The 15,049-nt window shown below is 42.5% G+C and overlaps 1 protein-coding gene across 1 annotated transcript in view; it reads right to left on the reverse strand.

The window, feature by feature from the left end:
- The window catches only part of PITRM1 (pitrilysin metallopeptidase 1), a 35,490-nt gene extending 35,325 nt beyond the window's left edge, over positions 1–165 (reverse strand). The window contains exon 1 of the mRNA XM_006024068.3: positions 134–165. The gene's annotated coding sequence lies outside the window, so the exon portion shown is untranslated. The remainder of the gene's footprint in view (positions 1–133) is intronic.
- Between the last annotated feature and the right edge of the window lie 14,884 nt (positions 166–15,049).

A 15,049-nucleotide genomic window follows, 5' to 3' on the forward strand; every position in this document is an offset into this window, starting at 1 on the left:
CGGAGGTGCGGGCTGGCGGCGCCCTCGGGACGTCTAGTCCATCCCCCGCTGAAGGCAGGACCAGCTCCCCCACAGCTAGATCACCCCGGCCCAGCCAGGTCTTTAAACCCTCCAAGGACGGAGACTCCCGTACCTCTCTGGTAACCTGCTCCTGTGTTCGACTGCCCTCCTCCTGAGAGGAGTTTTTCCTAATACTATCAGCCTAAGCTTCCCCTGGACACGCCCGTGTGGTGCCGCCGGCCCGGCCCGGCCCGGCCCCTTGGGGCCGTGCTGCAGGGAGCTGCAGGCTGCTGTCACATCCGCGCTCGCTCTTTTCTGCATACTGAACGAGCCCGGTTCCCTCAGCTTCTCCTCACAAGGCATGTGTCCTAGCCCCGCTGCCCTCGCTAGACTCTCTCCCATTTGTCCACATCCTTTCTGTAGTGGGGGCCTCCAGATGTGCCCCAGATGTGGCCTCACCCGTGACAAATAGAGCGGGGTGCTGTGTTTCGTTTTGGGCCCCCCACTGCAGAAGGGATATGGATGGTCTGCTGACACTACGCCTACCAACGCAGCCCAGGATGCTGTTAGCCGGCAGTGTCCACTTGGCACACAGCTGACTCATATTCAGCTTATTGTCCACCGTCACCCCCAGGTCCTTTCCTGCAGAGCTCCAGCCCAGCCAGTCGGCCCAGCCTGTCCTGGTGCATGGGACTGTTCAGTCCCGAGTGCAGGACTCCGCACTTGTCCTTGTTGAACCTCGTGAGATTCTTTTTGGCCCAATCCTCCAATTTGTCTAGGTCACTCTGAATCCTAGCTCTGCCCTCCCGTGTATCTTCTACACCCCGCTCCCCCAGCTTGATATCATCTGCAAACTTGCTGTGGGTGCACTCAACGCCATCTTACAGGCCACTGAAGAAGAAAACCAGCCCCAGGAATGAGGCCTAGGGTACTCCCACTTGATACCACGTGCCAATCAGACATCCAGCTATTGATTACTATGCTTTTAGCCCAACAATCCAGCCAGTTTTCTATCCATGTTACAGTCCATTCATCCAACCTGTACTTCCTTAGCTTGCTTGTGAGAATGTTGTGGGAGACTGTATCAAAAGCCTTGCTAAAGTCAAGGTATATTGGGTCCACTGCTGCCTCTGCATCCACAGAGCCAGTCATCTTATAGAAGACAGTCAGGTTGGTCAGGAATGACTTGCCCTTGGTGAAGCCATGCTGACTGTTCCTGATCACTTTCTTCTCCTCCAAGTACTTAGAAATGGATTCCTGCTTCCTGATTTTTCCAGGGAGTGATGTGAGGCTGATCAGTCTGTCAGCCTCGCCTCCATCTGTATTGAGAGGGTGTTGGGATATGTGTGTTTTGGTGGTGCTTGGGGTGTCCTGGGGGGTATGGGTGTTTGGGGGGTTGAGGGGGTTTGTTGGGAAGGTGTGTATTGCAGAGGTGTTGAGGGGGAAGCTTCGATGCTCTGGAAAAAAAAAATCAGTGCTGGAAAATGTGTATGTGGAAGGTAGGAACATGGAGGAGGGACAGGGGAGTCCTTCTAAGCCATAGGCTGGACCAGAAACGTCTGTGCTGGGAAACTTACTCTAGAAGTCCAGTCAGCTAAAGAAAGGAGTAATAACCAGTTTCTGGCTGCCCCCCTCTGTGGGGACCCACTGGGCCCTGTTCATTTGCAACTTTGCAATGGGGTGCTTATATGTTTTAATGCTTTTCTCATCACCGGTGCATGGAAAGGGAACAGGAGGGTGTAGCTGAGGCCTTAATTTTGTAGTTGCATCCATGGTGCCTTGCCGTGCTACAGATCCCTACCAATATGGTATTAGTTAGACTTAAGAGACGTGAACTTAAATTGAGTTAAAGTGCACTTTGCTCACTTTACTGCTGTCAGTCCATTTACTCTCTTAGAGATTCAACAGGGCATTGGGGACCAATTTTGTGTCAGGCATGCAGCAAATTAGCCTGCACCTTCCCTGAGTACTACTCTGATTCCCATCTTCTGCCCAGTCTGCTGCTCTACTTTCTGCTCCCTAGTCTGTGCTCTCTGCCCAGTCTCCTCTGTTTCTGCTCCCTGCCCTATCTGCTGCTGTGCTGCTTGTCCCCAATCTGTCACATGCCATCCACACCAGCTGCCTGTGCCATTTGCAGCACTCTTGCAAGTTGGCCACCCCTAAAGAACAATGTAAAGTCAGATACCTGCATAACAGCAGCAGCTCATCAGGCTACAATGGTAGTGACATGCCAGATTTTATAGCTAACAGCACACAAGAGAGTGATGTGGGTAACCTCATTTCTGGCCTCTTTGGACTCCCCCACCTAAGTGACTAGCTGCCCATTTACACCTGGGGGCACCCTTTAACACAAGTTTAGAGCAGGCTGGAACTCTTGTCTCTGGAGCTAGGCCCTCCCAAGAAAGCAGTGTGCCCACTGATGTTCAGTGTATTGTTCATGATTGCATTTTTGTTCTGGTCTCTATTCCATATGGTTCAGTATTTTCTTTATTTCATTAACTGATGTAATGCAGTTTTTTTTTGGCAAAGAACTGATTTCCCATCTTTGTTGCATGGGCTCTGATGCTTAACAAGAGCCAAGAATCTGGACAGCAAAGGGCCCCAAACATTTTCAAACTTGATTCATAAAAGTAGGTTCCCGAATCCATGTTTTGACACGAGAACATAAGTGGCCTGATTTTGGAATGTGGAACATTTGAAATTTGCTTGAAATCCATAAGGCATAAGGTGAGCTGCATCTTTGAAAATCTTTGTTCAGTTGCCAAAAACAAGAACTCTCAGAATTTCAGCCGGGACGTTTTTTGACAGGTTTAGAATCCTAAATAGCTGAAGTGTTTTTATTATAGTGCATTAGCAAATTAGTGTATTTTATAATTTTCCAACTTTGACAACACAGAAGTTTAAAAATGACACATGACAATTCAGTCGCTTTGTTTCCTTCCATTACACCATGCAACACCATTTAAACTCTTTTTCTATTTTTCCTTTCTTCAGGACATGACACAACTCCATATGTCTTTTTTCTCTACCATACTTCATGTGTCCCATTTATGGGTTTCATTGTCATTACATGACTCAGCTCCCTCATTTGTCTCCACTCTTCCCCACTACAAGGTGCAGCTCCATATTTGCACCATAACACGCTACAGATATTCCCCCTTATCTCCCTTCACCAGCAACATGATGCAGCCTTTACTTAGATTCTCTCTGCCCCTCTCCCTTTCCCTCTCAATTTGTGTGTTTTTTACTGTAGTTCTCTGCTTCATTTTGGTTTTCTTTCAATTTAAAACAATAAATCAAATTCATCTGTGGTGTAATTCCTGCTTAGTTTGGGAGTTGTGCACTAGCTAACCCAATATATATAACCGTGTTGCCCTATTTTTATTACATCCATCTCTCTCCTAACCTTACCCATTTCAATCTTGTTCTTTCTTACCCTCAGTTATTGCGTTTTGTCTCAGATTAGATTATAAACTCTTTGGCATGGGCTGCTTATACTATGTGATTACAGGGCTTAGCACAATGGAGACCAAGTTCTGGCTGGAACGTCTAAATCCACCATGTGATGCAGACATGCATACATGTACCCATAAGAATTTTACCATTTACATGAGGGATTAATTTGGTGTCCTATTTAAAAAAAAAAAAAGGATAAAGTGCATTTTTGAAACATTCAGCATATGAAAAGAAACAGTTCTAGAACTCCAAAGGAATGTGTTTACACTGTGTTGTGGTATTAAATCACATTTTAAAATATTTGCAGTTTAATTTTCTCACAAATACCACAAATCGGGTATTGGTCACCAAACAGCACATTTTACTATAAAATCATTAAGTTGACTTTCCTATTTATTTATCATTTTTCGCCTATTTTCTGAAATTTAGTAGTAGGAACATTTTCTGCTTTGACCATGAATTACAGATTTAGCTGCCGCAGTTCCTTTGTTTGCCTGGTACAGTGCGACTCCCGTTATGAAAGAGCAATACTTTGCTTTTCCATTTAAGTTCTTTGTTTTTCAATTTAGATGCTTTGCATTGGTACACTGTTAGGATGGTACATTTGCTGCCTGTTCTCATAGTAATGCATTTGGTAGGCAACATCAGTTCACAAACATAGCCGGTCTGGCTGGGCGGTGTTTCAAAGTACAGCAGTATATTATCCTTAAATTTAAGGATTAGTTATAATATGGAATGCTTATTTTAATACTTTCTAGATTCATTTTAAATATTTTTCTCTATTAATATTGGTCTTTGCTGTATTACAGTATTTTTCTTGTGTTTGCAATGGAACTGAAGTTAACACAGCTATTTTTCTTTGTTTCCCAAGTTGTTTGTTTACTGCTGCACAACGAACAAACTTAAGTAAAACTCAAGTTCTCTGTGGGATATATTGTTGAAAATTTCTTAGAAATGAATTGGTACATTTGAAAGAAAAGGAGAGTTCAGAAAAATCTCATTACCTATAATAGTTCTAAACTGAGCAGAGTTTGCAACATAAAACTTTTTGAATTATGGCCAGATTCTGCCCTTCGTTGTTCAGTTGCAAATTCAGGTGATCTGCAGTTAATTGAATGGCCTTTTTTCCTAGAGAAAATGAGAACAGAACATGGTTCTCAGTGTTTTAAATTAGTCAGCTAAGAGAAATGATAGGCAACACACGTTTTTTATATAATCATCTGGCAAGGTTCTTTGGGCAGATGTGATATCCTTTATTAGACCAGCTGAGTAGCTGGAACAAAGTTCTTTGCAAGCTTTTGGGCACAAGCAGCCTTCTTCAGGCATAGAAGTTTGTTCCAACTACACAGTTGGTCTAATAAAAGATGTCACATCTGCCCAAAGAAACCTTGCCTGCCTATGTTCTTAGACCAGGGACAGGCAATTATTTTGGGTGGAAGGCCGCTTACTGAGTTTTAGCAAGCCATCAAGGGCCACGTGACAGGCAGCAATGAGGCAGATAAATTTTAATTTTCTAAATTTTTTAGGGGCCCCGCAGGCCGGATAGAATGGCCTGGCCGGCCGCATGCGGCCTGCGGGCCACATTTTGCCCACCCCTGCCTTCGACCAATAACCCTGCAACATTATCAGCTGCCTTTTCTTACACAATTTTGGTTTCAGTTTCCTATAATTTTGCCAGTGTTAAAATATTTGTGCTAATATTTCTGAAGTCTGTATCAGGTTGAATAAATAATTTTTCAAAATTTCAACTAGAAAAGCATAGTCATTTCCAAGAATGAAGTTGAGATAAATAGGTTGTGTTTCCCACATTCAAACAGACTTCTTTTGACAGGGGTTATAATTGGGCATTAGATAGATAACCTTTAACTTCCTTACAGTGCTGTGATTCTGTGGTTTGGAATCAGGTCCTTAAAACTTGAAGTTTTAACTTGACCTGCTGTCAAGAATGTGTCTTTTGCTGTTCTTGTGATAAAATATTGCCTGTGTTTGGCCAAGGTACAGATTCTGAAAATTTTCACATCTGCCCTGACTGGACTGGAGATCTGGACCATGTAGCTGCAACTCCAGTGTGCCCCAAGTCCTGACCTCTTTTTTGAGAGCTGAGAATTTAACAGAATTCTTAGCATTGGAAATGACCACCTGGCCAAAGACATAGTATATTTGCTGGAGAGGAACTTGCCCCAGTATTTGATTTTTATCTGAAGGTTTGAGTTTCCCAGAGGTTCACTAGAACTCCATAAAGAACTTACTATGGGGGCATTCAGGTTGCAACTTAAAAATAAACTCAAGCTCGGTATAAAGTGTTTATTAATGGTTAACGATGAAGGACTACAAATCTCCCAGCTAACACAGAGTAGGTTAGCTCTGTGATTTAGCAATGTGACAGTACTGTATTTTATTGCACAGGGGCGACGCTTAATCTGCTTAGGAACAGCTGGGTACCAGTATTGCTTTCTTGTAACAATAGTTGACATTTTGTTTGGAGGAATCACCTTTTTGCTGTTTCCTTAAGCCAGTCAAGAATGTGGCCCTCTGTGAGGTTTACTCATCAAGCTGGTCATTCATCTTTTTTAATTTTAATTTTAATTTTTTCCAGCTTGGTTGCATCTTCAACGTTAACTTTGCATTACTAGAGATATTTACTAATCTGTAGAGGTATTTGATAATACAAATAATATGTAATATACTAGCAAGAGGTGGATAGTGTAAGACAAATGAAAATATGTTAGTCTCACTTCTAGTAAACTGCTTTGTTATCACTTATTTCAAAAACTGTAATCCTCAAGACCAGGAAAGGGATAATAAACATGTAAAAAGCTGTCACTCACTGTTCTTAATATTGCTTAGTGAGAGCTACATGATATGAAACCTCCTTTTGCTCTTTTTGAATTTTTATTTTTAAACTTTCTACATTGATTTGATTTTGTGTTGGGATGAGACAAGCATAATGTAAGATAAATGCTATACAAACAGTTCCCACACAAGGCACCTCAAGCTTATCCTCTTGCCCAGAGCCCTGTTGAAAAGTATTTTTACTCCATCCTTCAGGAGCACAAGCCATATGCACTGGCTGAATGCTGGGTATGTCTGTTTAGAGCAATGGGCTTTATGTCACAGGATGTGTGGGAGGAACGCCGTCTGCATATAAAAGTTTGGGCTAGCTTAAAAGGCCATGGAAGGGCAATATTACTTTGTGTATCTACATCCCAGGAAAAGTCCAGACCACTTTTAAAATAAGTAGGAGCTTTTAGTCGTAAACCGCCTCCAGCTTTGCCAAATCCTGGAGGGACTAGTTGCTAGAAAGCCACATTTTCATTTGTCTTTGGCCTTCCTATTGTGAGCACTGTGCATGGTACTCGAAGTGAGCAAGCGGAAATATTTGAATATGCTTAAAGAGTGATTAGAGCAAGCGTATCATGTTTTCATATATTACCTATCCAGGGATTTGAATGCTAGTTTTCCATTGTGAAGAAATAGATGTCTGAAAACAATATACAACATATGCAAACTTATATCAACAAAAATAGTCTGTCTATACAATTTTTTTAAGCAATGAATATTTTGGATATGCATTTTATAGTTTTAATGGCTCATACCAGCTGCTTAAGATATACCATAAAGCTGAATGCGGCTTGACTTACACTTTATTTTAAGACAAATGTGAAGCAGAAACCATCTGTTTTCTTGTACTGTTAATGTCTCTATGTTGCTGTAGTTGGCCAACTCAAATAATCATCATCCTGACCTAGAATGTAATTGTAAGACTTGTTAAATATTTAAATGTGGTGTCACTATTTTGTTTCATCAAAGTTGAAACTTAAAAATACAGGTGGTCATTCTTGAAGATTTGAAGTCAAAACACATTACTGATGCTGAATGCTATATGCATTTTCATTTGCTAGATAGCTTGTTTTTCATTAAAATTCAGATAGCAAGGGCCAACATTTTCTGCACCAATTACATAATTTCATTGAAATAAAAGGCATGGCATGAAGTAAACTGCAGAGAAAACTCTGCCCTGTAACTTTTTCCCATATTTTGCTGCTATTAATCTTTAGTTATTATGATCACCAATCTGAAAGGAAGGTGTTCAGGTACCATCAATGGTATTCCATACTGACAGAAATACAAAAAAATCATCCCTACTTATGAATAGTTACATGTTTTGTAATTCTTACTTTTGTGAGGGCATATTTACTTTCCATATCTGTAGCGCAGTGTATTTTAGCTGCTTGTTAATGAGAAATTTACCTGAGTAAAACTGCAAAGCAGAGCCAGAAATTTTATCATACAAATGTTATTCTTCCCGTTTTCAAATTGTATAGGCCTTAATCCTTTGAACAGTCCATAGATTCTTCAAATAGACAATGTGACCTAATCTTCAGAATGATCACAGGCTTTTTCAGATGTACTATATTATCCAAAGTGAATGAAATGAGGTGGATTGAAGCTTTGAAAAAATGTCTCCAGAACGTATGAACATATTTGTTTCATCTTCAACATGTAACCCAAATAAAGATCACGTTATGATGTACTCCACATAAAGAAGAGTTCATTATGTTCAGCAACATGTCTTTTCCAACTTGTATTAAAGCAAAATATTCTCTTTCATCTGTGTTCCTAATGAAGACCTGCCACCTTTCTCTGCTTAATAATTGAAGACAACGTACTATAGAAATTTAGTCTTGGACTGCTGCCTGCATCAATAATATGAAAAAGAATCAGCTTAGTATGTCTGAGGCTTTAGTAGTTATTAAAACAGACAATTGGACATCCTGACTCCAGGAATCTGTTTTGAACTCCTCCACTGACTCGGAGTGAAATGCTGCCCCCAGTTAGGTCAATGGCTAATTCCATTTTATTGGCGCTTCAGTTTCACCCATTCTGGGTGCATCTACACATGCATATTAATGAACTGCAACAAACTGTGGTGATTATTGCAGCACATCAAGCCAAATTGGAGATGCCCCAGCTGGCACAGGGCCATAAGAGGCTGCCTGCCAGCCCAGGGCTGCTCCCAGGGAGGCTCAGTGTGCTGCAGAGGGGCTAGCTGGAGCATGAGGGTGCTTCATTGTAGGGCTAGCCAGCAGGCAGCCCCCCCGTACTGAAGCACCTGAGGTAGTGTCTACATGTGCACTGCTGTGGTGTTTTTAATTCTACACCAGAAGTTTTTAACTCCACAGCAGGATTGTACTTGTATTTACATATTGCATAGTTTCACTGAAAGAAAACGCATGGCATGAAGCAAACTTCAAAGAAAAAAATCTGCCCTGTAGCTTTTTTATAAGTACTATCTTGCTGTGGAGTAAATTAGTTTACTCCAGCTAATAGGGCGCATTTGTAGACACAGGCTAGGAACAGAAGTTACATACACACCAGTTTAAGTGATCAGAAACTTATTTAAACCTGTAACAGAACAGAAGTTCAATGCACATAAACCAGTCAAAATGACTGAAGCTGGGTCAAGATAAACCTGGTTGAATGGAATATCAGACTTAACTGATTTGGGTCAAATCAGTTTCTGGAACTTCTGTCCCAGACCCCTTCCTAGTTCAAGTTAAATCACAATTCCCTGCATGCTTTCTAGCCTGGGATGGGCTGTCTGCTCCAGCAGAGGGTTTTTTCTGTTGTTGGGGGGAGGTTTTTTTGGGGTGGGAAGAGGGGGAGAGACAGGGACTGTCCCCCACCCCCCCCAACACACACCCTGATTGGGCTCTGGGGCCAGGGAGTGGGGTTAAACACCTCTTCCCCCACTCAAACTTACCGGTGGCTGCAGCTGCGGACTGAAAATCCCAGAGACACCTGGAAGAGGAAGTGATGAGCAACTCTACAGAGTCCTGCTCTTATAATTCTGGACTGCAAATTCCAGAGACCTTGGGGGCAACAGGAAGAGGAAATGAACACACAGACCATGCTGGCAATGACAGTCGTGCTGTAGTGCCTCTCGGCTTCTGGCCTGAACCACTGCAGGTATGTGGCTGTATTTCCTGAATCAGAAGTGAATGTTTGTCTGGGTATTTCTCAGTTTAATCTCTGCAGTTAGGACTAACCTGCAAAGACTGAATTGATTCAACCTCGGACTTTTTGCCTGTCTGTACTTAGCCCTAATGTTTACTACACAGCTGATTAGTCTTTAGATGTATCTTCTGTGTCTCATTCAAAAATATTTTTAAAACGTCTTATAATGCCTTTATGAGCTAGGTTTGGATAAAAGATAAGATGACTTAAAATTCAAGGTTTTAAGACTTTTTTTAATAAACCTTCATTTTGCATGTATTTCCAAATAAAGTCAAGACCACAAACTATTTCTTTTATGTAAATGATTTTTGGAATGAATTTGATTTGGCTTTGAGCAAAGATGCGGCATTTTGGTTACGTGGTTTTGCTTATTTCCCCCCCCGGGGAAATTTCATTTGAAGCAAAGTTTTGTGGTTCTGAATGCCCATCAGGGAATGAGCAAAGAATTCTTCACTTGCTCATTATTACCATTTCTCAAGCTGCATATTTTAAAGAAATATTCCTTGATAATTCTCACCAAACTTATAGAGAAAATATATTATGAGAAGTCTTGTTTTATACCATCAATTTCATGCAACATTTTAAAGAACCTCCTCCCCCTGTAGTTCACATAACTTTATGGGAAATCTGTACCTGTGCACATGTTTACTGTTTTGGATATTCATTTGATATTTCCTTAAATTTTTTTAAGAAAAAAAATATTGGGGGTAGGGGAGAAAGGGGCTGATTTAGCATGATGTTGGCCCAGTGTTTCCTCTAAGGACTAAAGTTCCTATATCTTCACAAATATGAAGCATAGAAAAGCTTCCAAAACCATGAGTCCATTGTAGATAAATTAAATGGTTATGGGTTTTTGAGGATCTAAATTTAAGAGCAATTGAAAGGCTTTGATAGGAAACTTAAAACTATGAATATTGGATCCATAGATCTAATGCACATCTTGTATCCATAATATGAGAAGAAACATAATATTCATTCTTGACCTTTTCTCTCTTCTGGGTTTTTTAATTCTTGTATAGCTAGTAAGGCTTTACTGAGGCATTCCTTGCATGTCAAAATATCATTTTCTATCTGATCCCATAACATGGATTCATTATACAAAAATCAGAGATACAGTGTGTCAATGACAGTGGAATATGTCCCTACAACACCAGCTGAGCATAAAAATGAACACAATAATAACTTTGACTTATTCAACTGTTAAACGTAGCATTCACTGGAGGGTGCAATTGCATTCAGACTAGACAAAGACTAACCTTGGCAAAAGGTCCCAAAGTACTGCTGTTGGCTAGAGCCATTACTCTCTTTCAGTCCTCATTCTATTATTACTAAAAGCTCTTTAGTTGTGGTAATTCAACCATGTCCAGTTTGGTATTTAAATAAAGAACTAGCAAAGCTTTTCAAAAAATGGAATCATATTATATAGTTTGAAAGTCAAAGTAATCTACAAATAGTAGGAATATGTATAATATTCAATATATATACATACTCAATGCCTATGCATAGGATACTATTTATCTACTGATGCCACTATTCACCAGCATGTGTTTTGTCTCCAGACTTAACTGCATAATATTCTATATATAACTAGGATCAAATACTTACTCATGTACTTGCTCATATTGTCATATGTAATTAGATAATCCTCTGTGTTCCCTACTTCTAAAACAGTTTGCGTTAGTGTCATACATGCATAAGCAGTTAGAAAAATGGAAATACAAGAACATGTTCATCTTCAACTTGTGGGTTCTCACTATTTTTCTTCACTCATTGATGATCCAGGAAGCTTTTGTGATATGTTGACAACTTTTATTAGGAAACTTAATGCAATGAAATCAAGAAAGTGAGTGCATTTATTTCTATCAGGAGATGTGCCTTTTCCAGCTGTATCTAAATCATCATTCAAACCTGAAGATGCTGGAGTTATAAGGTTAGCATACAGAGAGACCTAGACAAATTGGAGGATTGGACCAAATGAAATCTCATGGGCTATGTCCAAACGAGCACAGATTTTCGGTCTGTGGCACAAGAGACCCATCTGCGGTGCCACACACTGCACATGCAGGCATTCCCTGTGCTGCTCCCTTGCATCATGGGGCGGGGGGATTGTCCCTAGGAGATCCTGGAGTAAAAAAAAACCATGCCAAAAAAAGTGGGGTGGTGCACATAGCAGCAGTGCGCACTGCCCAAAACAAGCCTGTCCAGCTGGAGCCACAGTCCAGCTGCCAGCCAGGCTTCCTGCCACAGCTGTAGCCCCAGAAGGCCCCCAGTACCCAGGTAAGGCTGCTGGGGCCAGCACAGCGTGCCCTTGTTGCAATGCAGGCTAGCAGCATTTTGGGCTGCATTAGTAGGACTGTTGCCAGCAGGTCAAAGGAAGTGATTATTTCCCTCTATTCAGCACTGGTGAGGCCACGTCTGGAGTACTGTGTTCAGTTTTGTACCCCAGCCTACTGCAAAAAACGTGGGCAAATTGGAGAGAGTCCAGTGGAGGGCAGCAAAAATGGTTAGGTGGCTGGAGAATGTGCCTTCAGAAAGGCAAAGGAAACTGGATTTATTTAGTCAGGAGAAGAGAAGACTGAGGGCGGGGGGGATTTAATAAAAGCTTTTAACTACTTGAAAGGGGGATCCAAAGAGGATGGAGCTGGACTGTTCTCTGTGGTGGCAAATGAGAGAACGAGCAGCAATGGTCTCAAGTTGCAGCAAGGGAAGTTTAGGTTAGATATTAGGAAAAACTTTCTCATTGGGAGAATAGTAAAGCACTGGAACTGGCCAGCCAGAGAGGTTGTGTAATCTCCATCTGTGGAGGTTTTTAAGACCTGGATAGATAAAGCCTTGACTTGGATTACTTAGTTGGGGGTGGTCCTGCTTTGAGCAGGGGGTTAGACTAGATTACTTCCTTCCAACCTTCATTTTCTATTATTTCTATGACGTTTGCTCCAGTAGAAATGTAAGGAATGCATAATTTAATTCTTCCCCTCACCCCATGCAAAACTACCAGCTTGATACAAGCAGGGCTAGAATAAGCTCTTATGGAATAAATTGTCATGAAAAGGTAAAAAAGAGAATTGGATGATGTTATTAGTAAGCAATTAAAATTCACCCCATCTTTGAAAATGTAGGCCTTAGGGAACCACAACCAAATTTAGTTTTTATTTTTTAAAAAGTACAAGGGGACGAGGGAGTTACCAAACCATCATTTACATGTGCAGCTTTTCCTTTCCATTATTTTCCATAACCAGAAGATTTTTTCCCATCTAATATGTTTGTTCTTGTTGCGGTGATCTGGGGATACTATGCTAGATTCCTTCTGGGGACTTTGGAACTATCAAAGGAGTTGCTCAGAGCTTGCTCCTAGACAATGTGTCCAAGGCAGTAGCAAACTGCAAACCTAGTCCCTGCTGGAACAGAACCGTCATTGGTATGTGGATACAGTTGAAACCACATATGATTGGCCTATTGGGCAACCATCATATGCCAAGCTGACATACCTAATGGTTCAGCTAAGCCTGCAAACCAATCGCTGGCTCCCTGGTGGCAGCAAAATCCCACTCTGTTCAGCCAAGGTGAAATAACTGCCAATACCGAGGAGGGATTGCCATGACTGGGGAGGTTTTGAGTGCACAGACACTCAAGAGAAGACTGAGGGGGAAGGAATGCTTAGGAGGAATGCTTAATCAGTTTAAAATGGGGCCTTTAAGAGAGGCTGCACAACGATAGAGAGTGAAAGGCACATAAACCCTACTGGTCCATATCCCAGCTCCCTTATTGATGTCTATGTTATTGTGAACAGGAGGGGTTGCCTACAATTATCCAACGCAGCAACCGAATGCAGGTGAAGAGTCTAATCATTGTCCATAAAGAGTACCATTAGGATGAGCTGCTGCCTGCAGAGAGATCTTGCTGTGGGGCTGTGTAAGAAGCATTCGTTTTCCCTCCTTCCTCCTCTGCAATCCCACATCTTCCAAAAGGGACACTTGGCTGGGCCATGGGGAAGAATGTGCCTTCTACAGATTATATCAGTCATGCTCACAGTCATATATCTTGTGCTTAAGTCATAGTGTTTTGATTCAAGGTGGTACATTACAACAGGCCGCCTGCTGTCCAACACTTTCAGTGAAGTAAAACATTATGGAGTTTATAGCATTGTGACTATATCTAGTTATAAGCTGTTTTTCCAGGTAAATCCATCCTCTTGAAACACAATTATTTTGCAATCTCCAAGGAACAAACTCTATTTAGCCACATATTGTTCTCACTTTTACGTGGTTAACATGCTGCTGTAACTTACACTGCAGCAGGTTTTAATAGTTTTACAAACTACGTTGGGAAAGAAGGTGGATTATTGGCAAGGTATAACATGATCACTTCTAATTTTATAAATGCAATAGTAGTTTGTTATTCACTAAGACCAGGTACAGACATTATACTTACAGTTTAAGTGATCAGAAACCAGTGTATACCTGTAACAGACCAAAAGTTCATCAGCAGCACCTCCTTCCAGCTGCCGCTGCCAGTCTCTACTGCCAACGCCAGGCCTAGGCCTTCTGCCCTGCACCCACTGCTGGGGCTGCCAGATGGAGCAGGTGGGCAGGGTCTTCATGGAGACCAACCCAGGACCTATGCGGACAGGACTGGCTCAACCAGGCACATGGGATGGGGCCACGGGCAGGCAGGGAGCAGGATGGGGAGATGGAGATGGAGCTGGGGCTGGGATCATGGTTGGGATTGAGGGGTGATAATAGCATTGTCCTGGGGCCTGGGACAGAGCCACGATCTGCTGCCTGCACCTCCCTGCAATGGGCACCAGTTCTACGGACGGGCGTGTGGGGAGTGGATGGCGGTTCTGCCTGGGCCCAAATCCCACGCTGTCACCACCCCAATCCCAGTCCTGGCCCCGTCTGCCCCTCCTGCTCCTGGACACTGCTGCCTGTCCGTGGCCCCATCCCACGTGCCTGGCTGCATGCCTTTCCTGCACAGGTCTTGGCCAGTATACATGGAGACCTGGGTCTCAGGTGGTGGCAGTGCCAGAGTGGGACCCAGGCCAAAGCTGCAATTTGCTCCCTGCATGTCCCTGCGATTGGCGCTGGTTCTGCAGACAGGTGCACGCAGAGAGCAGATTGTGACTCTGCCCTGGGCCCTAGCACCATGTTGTCACTGCCCAGCAATCCTGCAGTTTCCATGGAGAATGGGCAGGACCCGTGCATGGCCAGATGCATGAGATGAGGCCATGGGCAATTTCCCAGCATGCCCCTGCCCACAGAACCGGCAGCCATCACAAGGATGTACATGCAACAGAAGGTGGCTCTGCCCTGGGTCCCAGCCCCATACTGTCACTAACCTGCTATCCCTACCTGTCCATCCCACTCCTAAATGTTGCTTCCCACCTACCCAGTGGGGGGAAAGTGCATGCTGACCCGGCCCGCAACAGCTTACCAAAACTCCCGAAGTGGCCCTTTGGCCCAAATAATTGCCCACTCCCACTCTAGAGGATACACATTTAATATTGCGTAAAGAACTGTCATAGAAACAGCCTTGTTTCCTATGTAACCTTATTATTTGACACACGCTATATTTT

This window comes from Alligator sinensis, unplaced genomic scaffold, assembly GCF_000455745.1.
Source record: "Alligator sinensis unplaced genomic scaffold, ASM45574v1 scaffold43_1, whole genome shotgun sequence".
In the NCBI taxonomy this organism is placed as follows: domain Eukaryota; kingdom Metazoa; phylum Chordata; order Crocodylia; family Alligatoridae; genus Alligator; species Alligator sinensis.